The 10,886-nt window shown below is 56.0% G+C and overlaps 1 long non-coding RNA gene across 1 annotated transcript; it reads left to right on the top strand.

The window, feature by feature from the left end:
• Positions 1–918: 918 nt before the first annotated feature.
• On the top strand, positions 919–9,285 carry LOC137332036 (uncharacterized). The gene is made up of 2 exons (XR_010965559.1): positions 919–1,007; positions 7,974–9,285. It is a non-coding gene; the product is annotated as an uncharacterized lncRNA (long non-coding RNA).
• Positions 9,286–10,886: the final 1,601 nt, after the last annotated feature.

Below are 10,886 nucleotides of genomic sequence, written 5' to 3'. Positions count from 1 at the left end.
TCCGGCGACTCGCAGAGGTCTCCAGCCTTGAGCTGCTACTTTCTGTCGAAGGCTGAAACGTGTTCTTCTGTTTCTTCCCCGATTTACTCCCATGGCCCTCGCCCCTGTTCTTATATTTGCAAACTTGGTTTAGAATGAGATGCAGATTAGACCCTTTCTGTCAACACCATTGTTGCTTCAGTTTAACACTTTCTCCCTCCCTCTCCCTGCTCTTTCTCTCCCTCCCTCTCCCTGCTCTTTCTCTCCCTCCCTCTCCCTGCTCTTTCTCTCCCTCCCTCTCCCTGCTCTTTCTCTCCCTCCCTCTCCCTGCTCTTTCTCTCCCTCCCTCTCCCTGCTCTTTCTCTCCCTCCCTCTCCCTGCTCTTTCTCTCCCTCCCTCTCCCTGCTCTTTCTCTCCCTCCTCTCCCTGCTCTTTCTCTCCCTCTCCCTGCTCTTTCTCTCCCTCTCCTGCTCTTTCTCTCCCTCTCCTGCTCTTTCTCTCCTCTCCCTGCTCTTTCTCTCCCTCTCCCTGCTCTTTCTCTCCCTCTCCCTGCTCTTTCTCTCCCTCTCCCTGCTCTTTCTCTCCCTCTCCCTTCTCTTTCTTTCTTTCTTTCTTTCTTTCTTTCTTTCTTTCTTTCTCTCCCTCTCCCTTCTCTTTCTTTCTTTCTTTCTTTCTTTCTCTTCTTTCTTTCTTTCTTTCTTTCTTTCTTTCTTTCTTTCTCTCCCTCTCCCTTCTCTTTCTTTCTTTCTCTCCCTCTCCCTTCTTTTTTCTCTCCCTCTCTATCCCCCCCCCCCACCTCTGTCGCTGCCCTTCCCTCTCTTCTCCTCCATCCTCTCCAGTGACTGGGGGCCCCCAGCAGTTTCCAGTTGATGCTTCCCCCACTGTGACCGTGTTTCACTGTATTGCTGCTACTATTCATTGTTCATTTTCCTTCTAACACCAGTCGGAGTATCCCTGGGCCCGTCCCTACTCCACCACCCGGAATCAGCAGGCTGTGGTTTCTGACAGGCCAAAGGCCGATGGGAAAGGTGAGCAAGTCTTTAGTTCTATTTATATTTTGGTAATAGTTGGATGGAGTTCAGCTCCTCACTTGGAAATTCTGCAGTTTAAACATTAAAATATATATTTGATCTAGGAGAGGGGCAAGAGAAAAGAAGATAATAAATCTTCACTCTTTCTATGTAACACTGAGGTGACATTGTCGTCTTTAGGGCGACACAGGAGGAAACGGTCAGATTGGATAATCTATATTTGAATCCAGCAACTCCCCAGGTCAGGTTAACTAGTTACAAAGTACAGAGAACGGTATGTTTGTCTAAACTCCTCTCGATGACTCACTGCTGGTCCCTTGTTTACAGTCACTGATCTGACTCCTATACAATCACAATCTCTGTAAAGTTCATTGTCAGTTATTAAATCAGAAAGTCGAGGTATGGAGAGGGTGACATTCTCCAGCTGCCCTGAACCAGTGGCTTTCACATTTATCGATGGAGGAACCTCCATTCCTGCAAATACCGACACTCTCCCTCCCGGGGACCCCCTCGAATACCGACACTCTCCCTCCCGGGGACCCCCTCGAATACCGACACTCTCGCTCCCGGGGACCCCCTCGAATACCGACACTCTCGCTCCCGGGGACCCCCTCGAATACCGAAACTCTCGCTCCCGGGGACCCCCTCGACTACCGGCGCTCTCGCTCCCGGGGACCCCCTCGACTACCGGCGCTCTCGCTCCCGGGGACCCCCTCGACTATCGACGCTCTCGCTCCCGGGGACCCCCTCGACTATCGACTCTCGCTCCCGGGACCCCCTCGAATACCGACGCTCTCGCTCCCGGGGACCCCCTCGAATACCGACGCTCTCGCTCCCGGGGACCCCCTCGAATACCGACACTCTCGCTCCCGGGGACCCCTCGAATACCGACACTCTCCCTCCCGGGGACCCCCTCGAATACCGACGCTCTCCCTCCCGGGGACCCCCTCTACTATCGACACTCTCGCTCCCGGGGACCCCCTCGACTATCGACACTCTCGCTCCCGGGGACCCCCTCGACTATCGACACTCTCGCTCCCGGGGACCCCCTCGAATACCGACACTCTCGCTCCCGGGGACCCCCTCGAATACCGACACTCTCGCTCCCGGGGACCCCCTCGAATACCGACACTCTCCCTCCCGGGGACCCCCTCGAATACCGACGCTCTCCCTCCCGGGGACCCCCTCTACTATCGACACTCTCGCTCCCGGGGACCCCCTCGACTATCGACACTCTCCTCCCGGGGACCCCCTCGACTATCGACGCTCTCGCTCCCGGGGACCCCCTCGAATACCGACGCTCTCGCTCCCGGGGACCCCCTCGAATACCGACGCTCTCGCTCCCGGGGACCCCCTCGAATACCGACGCTCTCGCTCCCGGGGACCCCCTCGACTATCGACGCTCTCGCTCCCGGGGACCCCCTCGACTATCGACTCTCTCGCTCCCGGGGACCCCCTCGACTATCGACACTCTCGCTCCCGGGGACCCCCTCGAATACCGACACTCTCGCTCCCGGGGACCCCCTCGAATACCGGCGCTCTCGCTCCCGGGGACCCCCTCGAATACCGACGCTCTCGCTCCCGGGGACCCACTCGAATACCGACACTCTCGCTCCCGGGGACCCCCTCGACTATCGACTCTCGCTCCCGGGGACCCCCTCGAATACCGACGCTCTCGCTCCCGGGGACCCCCTCGAATACCGACGCTCTCGCTCCCGGGGACCCCCTCGACTATCGACGCTCTCGCTCCCGGGGACCCCCTCGAATACCGACACTACTCGCTCCCGGGGACCCCCTCGAATATCGACACTCTCGCTCCCGGGGACCCCCTCGACTATCGACGCTCTCGCTCCCGGGGACCCCCTCGAATACCGACACTCTCGCTCCCGGGGACCCCCTCGAATACCGGCGCTCTCGCTCCCGGGGACCCCCTCGAATACCGGCGCTCTCGCTCCCGGGGACCCCCTCGAATACCGGCGCTCTCGCTCCCGGGGACCCCCTCGAATACCGGCGCTCTCGCTCCCGGGGACCCCCTCGAATACCGGCGCTCTCGCTCCCGGGGACCCCCTCGAATACCGGCGCTCTCGCTCCCGGGGACCCCCTCGAATACCGGCGCTCTCGCTCCCGGGACCCCCTCGAATACCGGCGCTCTCGCTCCCGGGGACCCCCTCGAATACCGGCGCTCTCGCTCCCGGGGACCCACTCGAATACCGACGCTCTCGCTCCCGGGGACCCCCTCGACTATCGACACTCTCGCTCCCGGGGACCCCTCGACTATCGACACTCTGGCTCCCGGGGACCCCCTCGAATACCGACACACTCGCTCCCGGGGACCCCTCGAATACCGGCGCTCTCCCTCCCGGGGACCCCCTCGAATACCGACGCTCTCCTCCCGGGGACCCCCTCGAATATCGACACTCTCGCTCCCGGGGACCCCCTCGAATATCGACACATGTTCTAAACTGATAGCCCGGTGGTGAAGGATCGAATACTAGAGCCTGGTCTTCAGTTGCTTCCAAGCCTCTGAGATCCACTTTGCACCCACACCACACGCCCTAGATCAGCTCTCTTATAAATTTTGATTCAAGAGAGTCCCCAATGAATACCCAGCACCTGAATATAATTAACACTAATTGATATAAATCATATGGATACAATTAACAAGATATTCCTGGGGAACCCCTCCAAATATTGACAAAATACTGGGGATCCTCTCCAAATATTGACACAGTCCTGGGGAGCCCCTTCTAAGACTCCCAAAAGGCAGCATCAGTGACCCACAGATACTGACCCTGCAGAAAGCGCTTTGCAGGCAATTAAGTACACAGCCCTGGAAATTTTTCCTTTTCAAGTATTTATCCAATTCCCTTTTGAAAGTTACTATTGAATCTGCTTCCACCGCCCTTTCAGGCAGCGCATTCCAGATCATCATAATTGGCCTTGGGGCCTAACTTGCCTTTTTAAAAAATAAAATGATTACTGAGAAGCCTAGTTGAGGGGCCGAGGCCCGTATTGCAGGCCAGCAGCAAGGTCGAAAGGAAGACGAGGGCCGACCAGGAAAAGATGGGTAGGTGACACCCCCTCGAATACCGACGCTCTCGCTCCCGGGGACCCCCTCGAATACCGGCGCTCTCGCTCCCGGGGACCCCCTCGAATACCGGCGCTCTCGCTCCCGGGGACCCCTTGAATATCGACGCTCTCGCTCCCGGGGACCCCCTCGAATATCGACGCTCTCGCTCCCGGGACCCCCTCGAATATCGACGCTCTCGCTCCCGGGGACCCCCTCGAATATCGACGCTCTCGCTCCCGGGGACCCCCTCGAATATCGACGCTCTCGCTCCCGGGGACCCCCTCGAATATCGACGCTCTCGCTCCCGGGGACCCCCTCGAATATCGACGCTCTCGCTCCCGGGGACCCCCTCGAATATCGACGCTCTCGCTCCCGGGGACCCCCTCGAATATCGACGCTCTCGCTCCCGGGGACCCCCTCGAATATCGACGCTCTCGCTCCCGGGGACCCCCTCGAATATCGACGCTCTCGCTCCCGGGGACCCCCTCGAATATCGACGCTCTCGCTCCCGGGACCCCCTCGAATATCGACGCTCTCGCTCCCGGGGACCCCCTCGAATATCGACGCTCTCGCTCCCGGGGACCCCCTCGAATATCGACGCTCTCGCTCCCGGGACCCCCTCGAATATCGACGCTCTCGCTCCCGGGGACCCCCTCGAATATCGACGCTCTCGCTCCCGGGGACCCCCTCGAATATCGACGCTCTCGCTCCCGGGGACCCCCTCGAATATCGACGCTCTCGCTCCCGGGGACCCCCTCGAATATCGACGCTCTCGCTCCCGGGGACCCCCTCGAATATCGACGCTCTCGCTCCCGGGGACCCCCTCGAATATCGACGCTCTCGCTCCCGGGGACCCCTCGAGTATCGACGCTCTCGCTCCCGGGGACCCCCTCGAGTATCGACGCTCTCGCTCCCGGGGACCCCCTCGAGTATCGACGCTCTCGCTCCCGGGGACCCCCTCGAGTATCGACGCTCTCGCTCCCGGGGACCCCCTCGAGTATCGACGCTCTCGCTCCCGGGGACCCCCTCGAGTATCGACGCTCTCGCTCCCGGGGACCCCCTCGAGTATCGACGCTCTCGCTCCCGGGGACCCCCTCGAGTATCGACGCTCTCGCTCCCGGGGACCCCCTCGAGTATCGACGCTCTCGCTCCCGGGGACCCCCTCGAGTATCGACGCTCTCGCTCCCGGGGACCCCCTCGAGTATCGACGCTCTCGCTCCCGGGGACCCCCTCGAATATCGACGCTCTCGCTCCCGGGGACCCCCTCGAGTATCGACGCTCTCGCTCCCGGGACCCCCTCGAGTATCGACGCTCTCGCTCCCGGGACCCCCTCGAGTATCGACGCTCTCGCTCCCGGGGACCCCCTCGAGTATCGACGCTCTCGCTCCCGGGGACCCCCTCGATATCGACGCTCTCGCTCCCGGGGACCCCCTCGAATATCGACGCTCTCGCTCCCGGGACCCCCTCGAATATCGACGCTCTCGCTCCCGGGGGACCCCCTCGAATATCGACGCTCTCGCTCCCGGGGACCCCCTCGAATATCGACGCTCTCGCTCCCGGGGACCCCCTCGAATATCGACGCTCTCGCTCCCGGGGACCCCCTCGAATATCGACGCTCTCGCTCCCGGGGACCCCCTCGAATATCGACGCTCTCGCTCCCGGGACCCCTCGAATATCGACGCATGTTCTAAACTGATAGCCCGGTGGTGAAGGATCGAATACTAGAGCCTGGTCTTCAGTTGCTTCCAAGCCTCTGAGATCCACTTTGCACCCACACCACACGCCCTAGATCAGCTCTCTCATAAATTTTGATTCAAGAGAGTCCCCAATGAATACCCAGCACCTGAATATAATTAACACTAATTGATATAAATCATATGGATACAATTAACAAGATATTCCTGGGGAACCCCTCCAAATATTGACAAAATACTGGGGATCCTCTCCAAATATTGACACAGTCCTGGGGAGCCCCTTCTAAGACTCCCAAAAGGCAGCATCAGTGACCCACATATACTGACCCTGCAGAAAGCGCTTTGCAGGCAATGAAGTACACAGCCCTGGAAATTTTTCCTTTTCAAGTATTTATCCAATTCCCTTTTGAAAGTTATTATTGAATCTGCTTCCACCGCCCTTTCAGGCAGCGCATTCCAGATCATAACAACTCGCTGCGTAAAAAAAAATTCTCCTCATCTCACCTCTGGTTCTTTTGCCAACTATCTTAAATCTGTGTCCTCTGGTTACCGACCCTCCTGCCACTGGAAACAGTTTCTCCTTATTTACTCTATTAAAAACCCTTCATGATTTTGAACACCTCTATCAAATCTCCCTTAACCTTCTCTGCTCTAAGGAGAACAACCCAGCTTCTCCAGTCTCTCCACGTAACTGAAGTCCCTCATCCCTGGCACCATTCTAGTAAATCTCCTCTGCACCCTCTCTAAGGCCTTGACATCCTTCTAAAGTGCGGTGCCCAGAATTGGACACAATACTCCAGCTGAGGCCTAACCAGTGTTTTATAAAGGTTTAGTAATAACTTCCTTGCTTTTGTTCCCTATGCCTCTATCAATAAAGCCCAGGATCCCGTAGGCTTTTTTTTTTTAACCAGGCAGATCAACTTGTCCTGCCATCTGTCCTCAGCACCAGTTCTATCTCCTTTGCTCCTCTCCCCTAGAAGGTGTTGTCTCCGTGTTAGGGGCTCAGTTCTACAGGTGCCAGCCCAAGTGACCAGTCTTCATGTCGGGAGTCTCAACAATAACAGCCCGTTCAACCGTGGAACGGTATCTCACCGCCAAGCCTGATTCTTTTCCTCACCTGGCCAAGCTTTTAGTCACCCCTCCTAATGCCGCCTTCTTAGTCTCGGTGTCAATTTTCATCTGATTACGCTTCTGTGAAGGGCCTTGGGTTGATTTTCTCCCATCAAAGGCGCTGTATAAATGTGAGTTGATCATGTCTGTCCACTTTACAACTTGAAAAGGAGAAATCTGCAGGGCTATGGGGAAAGGGCAGGGGAGCGGGACCAATTGGACAGCTCTTTCAAAGAGCCGGCACAGGCACGATGGGCCGAATGGCCTCCTTCTGTGCTGTGAGATTCTATCATTCTTATGATAGAATCATACCAATCAATCATTGTATGATTCAGAGACACTGGATTGCAATCGGTTGTGGGAACTATGGCTGTTTTTCCATTTTCCCCGCTCTTCTCCCCCACCCCAGCCAATTCCCAACTACTGCTTCAGTTGGGGGTCAACTAATCCCACAAAGGGTGTAAGATCTAGCCTGGGGCCTTGCTAATCTGGATGGCCGAGTTTGTACCCCACACAGGGCAGTGGACGCGACTCCAGGGGGAGCTTGAGGGGGAGAGCAAGTAAATTCCACTCGCGAACAGTGTGTTCACCAACACGAGAATGTACCAATCACATTCTTAACTACATATTGAAGAGGCTGGGGCTCTTTTTCTCTAGAAAAGAGAAGACTGAGGGGTGACCTGATGGAGGTCTTCTAGATAATGAAAGGGTTCGATAGGGTAGATGTAGAGAAGATGTTTCCACTTGTGGGGGAGTCAAAAACCAGAGGCCACAAATATAAGATAGTCACTAATAAATACGATAAGGAATTCAGGAGAAACTTCTTTACCCAGAGAGTGGTGAGAATGTGGAACTCGCTCCCACAAGGAGTAGTTGAGGCAAATAGCGTAGATACATTTAAGGGGAAGCTGGATAAACACATGAGGGAGAAAGGAATAGAAGGATATGCTGATAGGGTGAGATGGAGGAGGCTCGTGTGGAGCACAAACGCTGGCATAGACGAGTCGGGCCGAATGGCCTGTTCCTGTGCTGTAAATTCTCTGCAATTCTACGTATTCGTGAAAAGCTTCAACTCCCCTTTTTCCACAGAACCTTCGTCTCCAGGACTTGGCAAAGGACAGCATTGAGTGAAGAGGATTCCCCCACCCGGTTATCCAGAGAGGCCCATGGAAAAGCTCAAAAGCGGTTTTTTTTTTAAGTCCCAACGCGGCAAGATTTCCCCCCTTTTCCCGTGGAGCGGATCGCAAAGGCTGCATCATTTAAGAGATTGTTGTATGATCCATTCTGTGTCCTGTACATATTACTGAATAGAGTATAAACACAGTAGGGAGGGAGGCGGAGGTGATGGTCCTTTGGTATCAGGACCCCCTCCCATTTCCGTGGGGCTACCTGACCTCCATCTTGTTTCCCACTTGGCCTCCATTTTCCTTATGGGTTTCTGGTTAACCAAAGTACAAATGGGGAGGAATTGGCCCTTGTTCTTAATTCTGCAGTTAAGAACACAAAGAATTGCTGATAAATATATTTTAATTGCTGCCCTTGAGACCGCTCTTACTGAGGTTCTGCCACAAGGTGACACTGGCGACAGTCTCGCTGCCCGGTTCAAATGATTTTGCCTTCCGGCCCGTAACCGATCAGCTGAGCTCGATTCCCGGCCATTTCTAAAATTCCGTAATATTCTCTCAATGATTTTAAAGGGCCTCGGTCGCTCCCGTGGGTTGGCACACACTGTAACTATTACTCCGTGGCGCTGAGCGCCAACCAGACAGCCCGTAAGACAATAAGGAACAGGCTTGAGGGGCTGAATGGCCTTACTCATGTTCCTAGTATAACAGGCTTGATGGGCTGAATGGCCTACTCCCATTCCTATGTAAACCCCTCTTCTCCCCTCACTGTCACGCGTTAGGAAGTTCATAAAGCAATTGAGTATAGAATTCTGATAACATATTACTTATGTAGATAGGCTGCCAACAATTAGGGTACGGTCCATCATATTTTTGTTTCTAAAATAAGTATTTAAAGCATTTTGTGTGGAGTTTTTTCTTTCCCAAACCCTGTAGCTCGGGAACAGACCAGGATTCCTTACCCATTCCCCTCACCCGACAGCATCTGTGTTTTCACCAAGAGTTAACCTTGATTGGAATTTCTGCTCGAACGCTCCAGGATATTAATCGCGTGCGAATGTGTCCCTTCTGTGATCAGTCCTCTCCCCGTGGCGTAATCGAATCTCCTCTCCCACTTGTACCCATCCTTCGCTGGGACCTCCCAACTCGTCCCCTCGCTCCGTCCCCCCCTCCCTAACCCTGGCCCGCAGAGACATCGAGAACCAAAACTCGGTGTCCCTCCATCACCACATGTTGGTTTTTTTTTAACCTTCATTAAAACTTGTCGCTGTGCCTCACACCGTCCTTTCCACTTTGTTCATTTTGTGCATATTATAAGGTGGGCTGACCAATAGGTTTGATAGCTTGGGAATTAGAAGCCTTCCCTCCTTCCTCTGCATCCCTTTCTTCCCCCCCCCCCCCTTTCTCTGCATCCCTTTCTCCCTTCCCCCCCTTCCTCTGCATCCCTTTCTCCCTCCCCCCCCCCTTCCTCTGCATCCCTTTCTCCCTTTCCTCCCCCCCCTTCCTCTGCATCCCTTTCTTCCTTCCCCCCCCCTTTCTCTGCATCCCTTTCTTCCTTCCCCCCCCCCTTTCTCTGCATCCCTTTCTCCCTTCCCCCCCCCTTTCTCTGCATCCCTTTCTCCCTTCCCCCCCCTCCTTCCTCTGCATCCCCCTTCCCCCCCCCTTCCTCTGCATCCCTTTCTCTCTTCCCCCCCCCCCCTTTCTCTGCATCCCTTTCTCCCTTCCTCCCCCCCTTCCTCTGCATCCCTTTCTTCCTTCCCCCCCCCCTTCCTCTGCATCCCTTTCTCCCTCCCCCCCCCCCCCGTTCCTCTGCATCCCTTTCTCTCTTCCCCCCCCGTTCCTCTGCATCCCTTTCTCCCTTCCCCCCCCCCCTTCCTCTGCATCCCTTTCTCCCTTCCCCCCCCTTCCTCTGCATCCCTTTCTCTCCCCACCCCCCTTCCTCTGCATCCCTTTCTCTCTTCCCCCCCCCCTTCCTCTGCATCCCTTTCTCTCTTCCCCCCCCCCTTCCTCTGCATCCCTTTCTCCCTCCCCTCCCCCCCCTTCCTCTGCATCCCTTTCTCCCTCCCCCCCCCCTTCCTCTGCATCCCTTTCTCTCTTTCCCCCCCCCCCGTTCCTCTGCATCCCTTTCTCGCCACCCCCCCTTCCTCTGCATCCCCCTTTCCCCCCCCCCTCTGCACCCTACCCCCACCCACACGGTGATGTTTTGTGAATCTGTGTCGAGGTGCACGCCCGCCTGAAGATGGCCGAGTGCATTGGAGGCCTCGCTGTCCTCCGCTGTTGCCCTGCCATGTATCGACCTCTCTGTGTACGGCTCAGGTTTATCGTTCTGGTCCGTCGGCGTCTGAAAGAGACACAGCAGAGAGCCGGATCCCCCTTCTCGTGTCCCCTCTTTGTGTTGAGGTGTCTCCGATCCTGATCCAGCACTCTCGAGGTCACCGCCGAGGGAGCGGAGGGAGAAGCTCGGAGAAGGTTTATTTCCCGCGGAGCGTTGTTGGTCGTGGAATGACCCGAGGAGCACGGCTTTTAAAAGGGAAAAATATAATTGAAGGGTATGGGGAAAGGACGGGGGAGTGGATGACTCCCTCAGAGAGAGGGCACAGGTGCAATGGGCCGAATGGCCTCCTGTGCTATACAATACCGTGGTTCTATCCCTCAACCAGCATCGCGTTTTAAAAAAACAGATTCTCTGGTTGTTATCAGGTTGCTGTTTGTGGGATCTTGCTGTGTGCGAAATGGCTGCCGCAATTCCCTACATCACAGCAGAGACTGCACTTCAAAAGTGCTTTGTTGGCTGTAAAGCGCTTTGGGACATCCTGAAGGGGGCTGTAGGAATGCAAGCTCTTTTTTCCCCCCCCCTCTGCAATTTGTAATCATGGAC

This window comes from Heptranchias perlo, chromosome 14 (assembly GCF_035084215.1).
Source record: "Heptranchias perlo isolate sHepPer1 chromosome 14, sHepPer1.hap1, whole genome shotgun sequence".
NCBI classification, from domain to species: domain Eukaryota; kingdom Metazoa; phylum Chordata; class Chondrichthyes; order Hexanchiformes; family Hexanchidae; genus Heptranchias; species Heptranchias perlo.
This window is presented reverse-complemented; position numbering and strand designations above follow the sequence as displayed.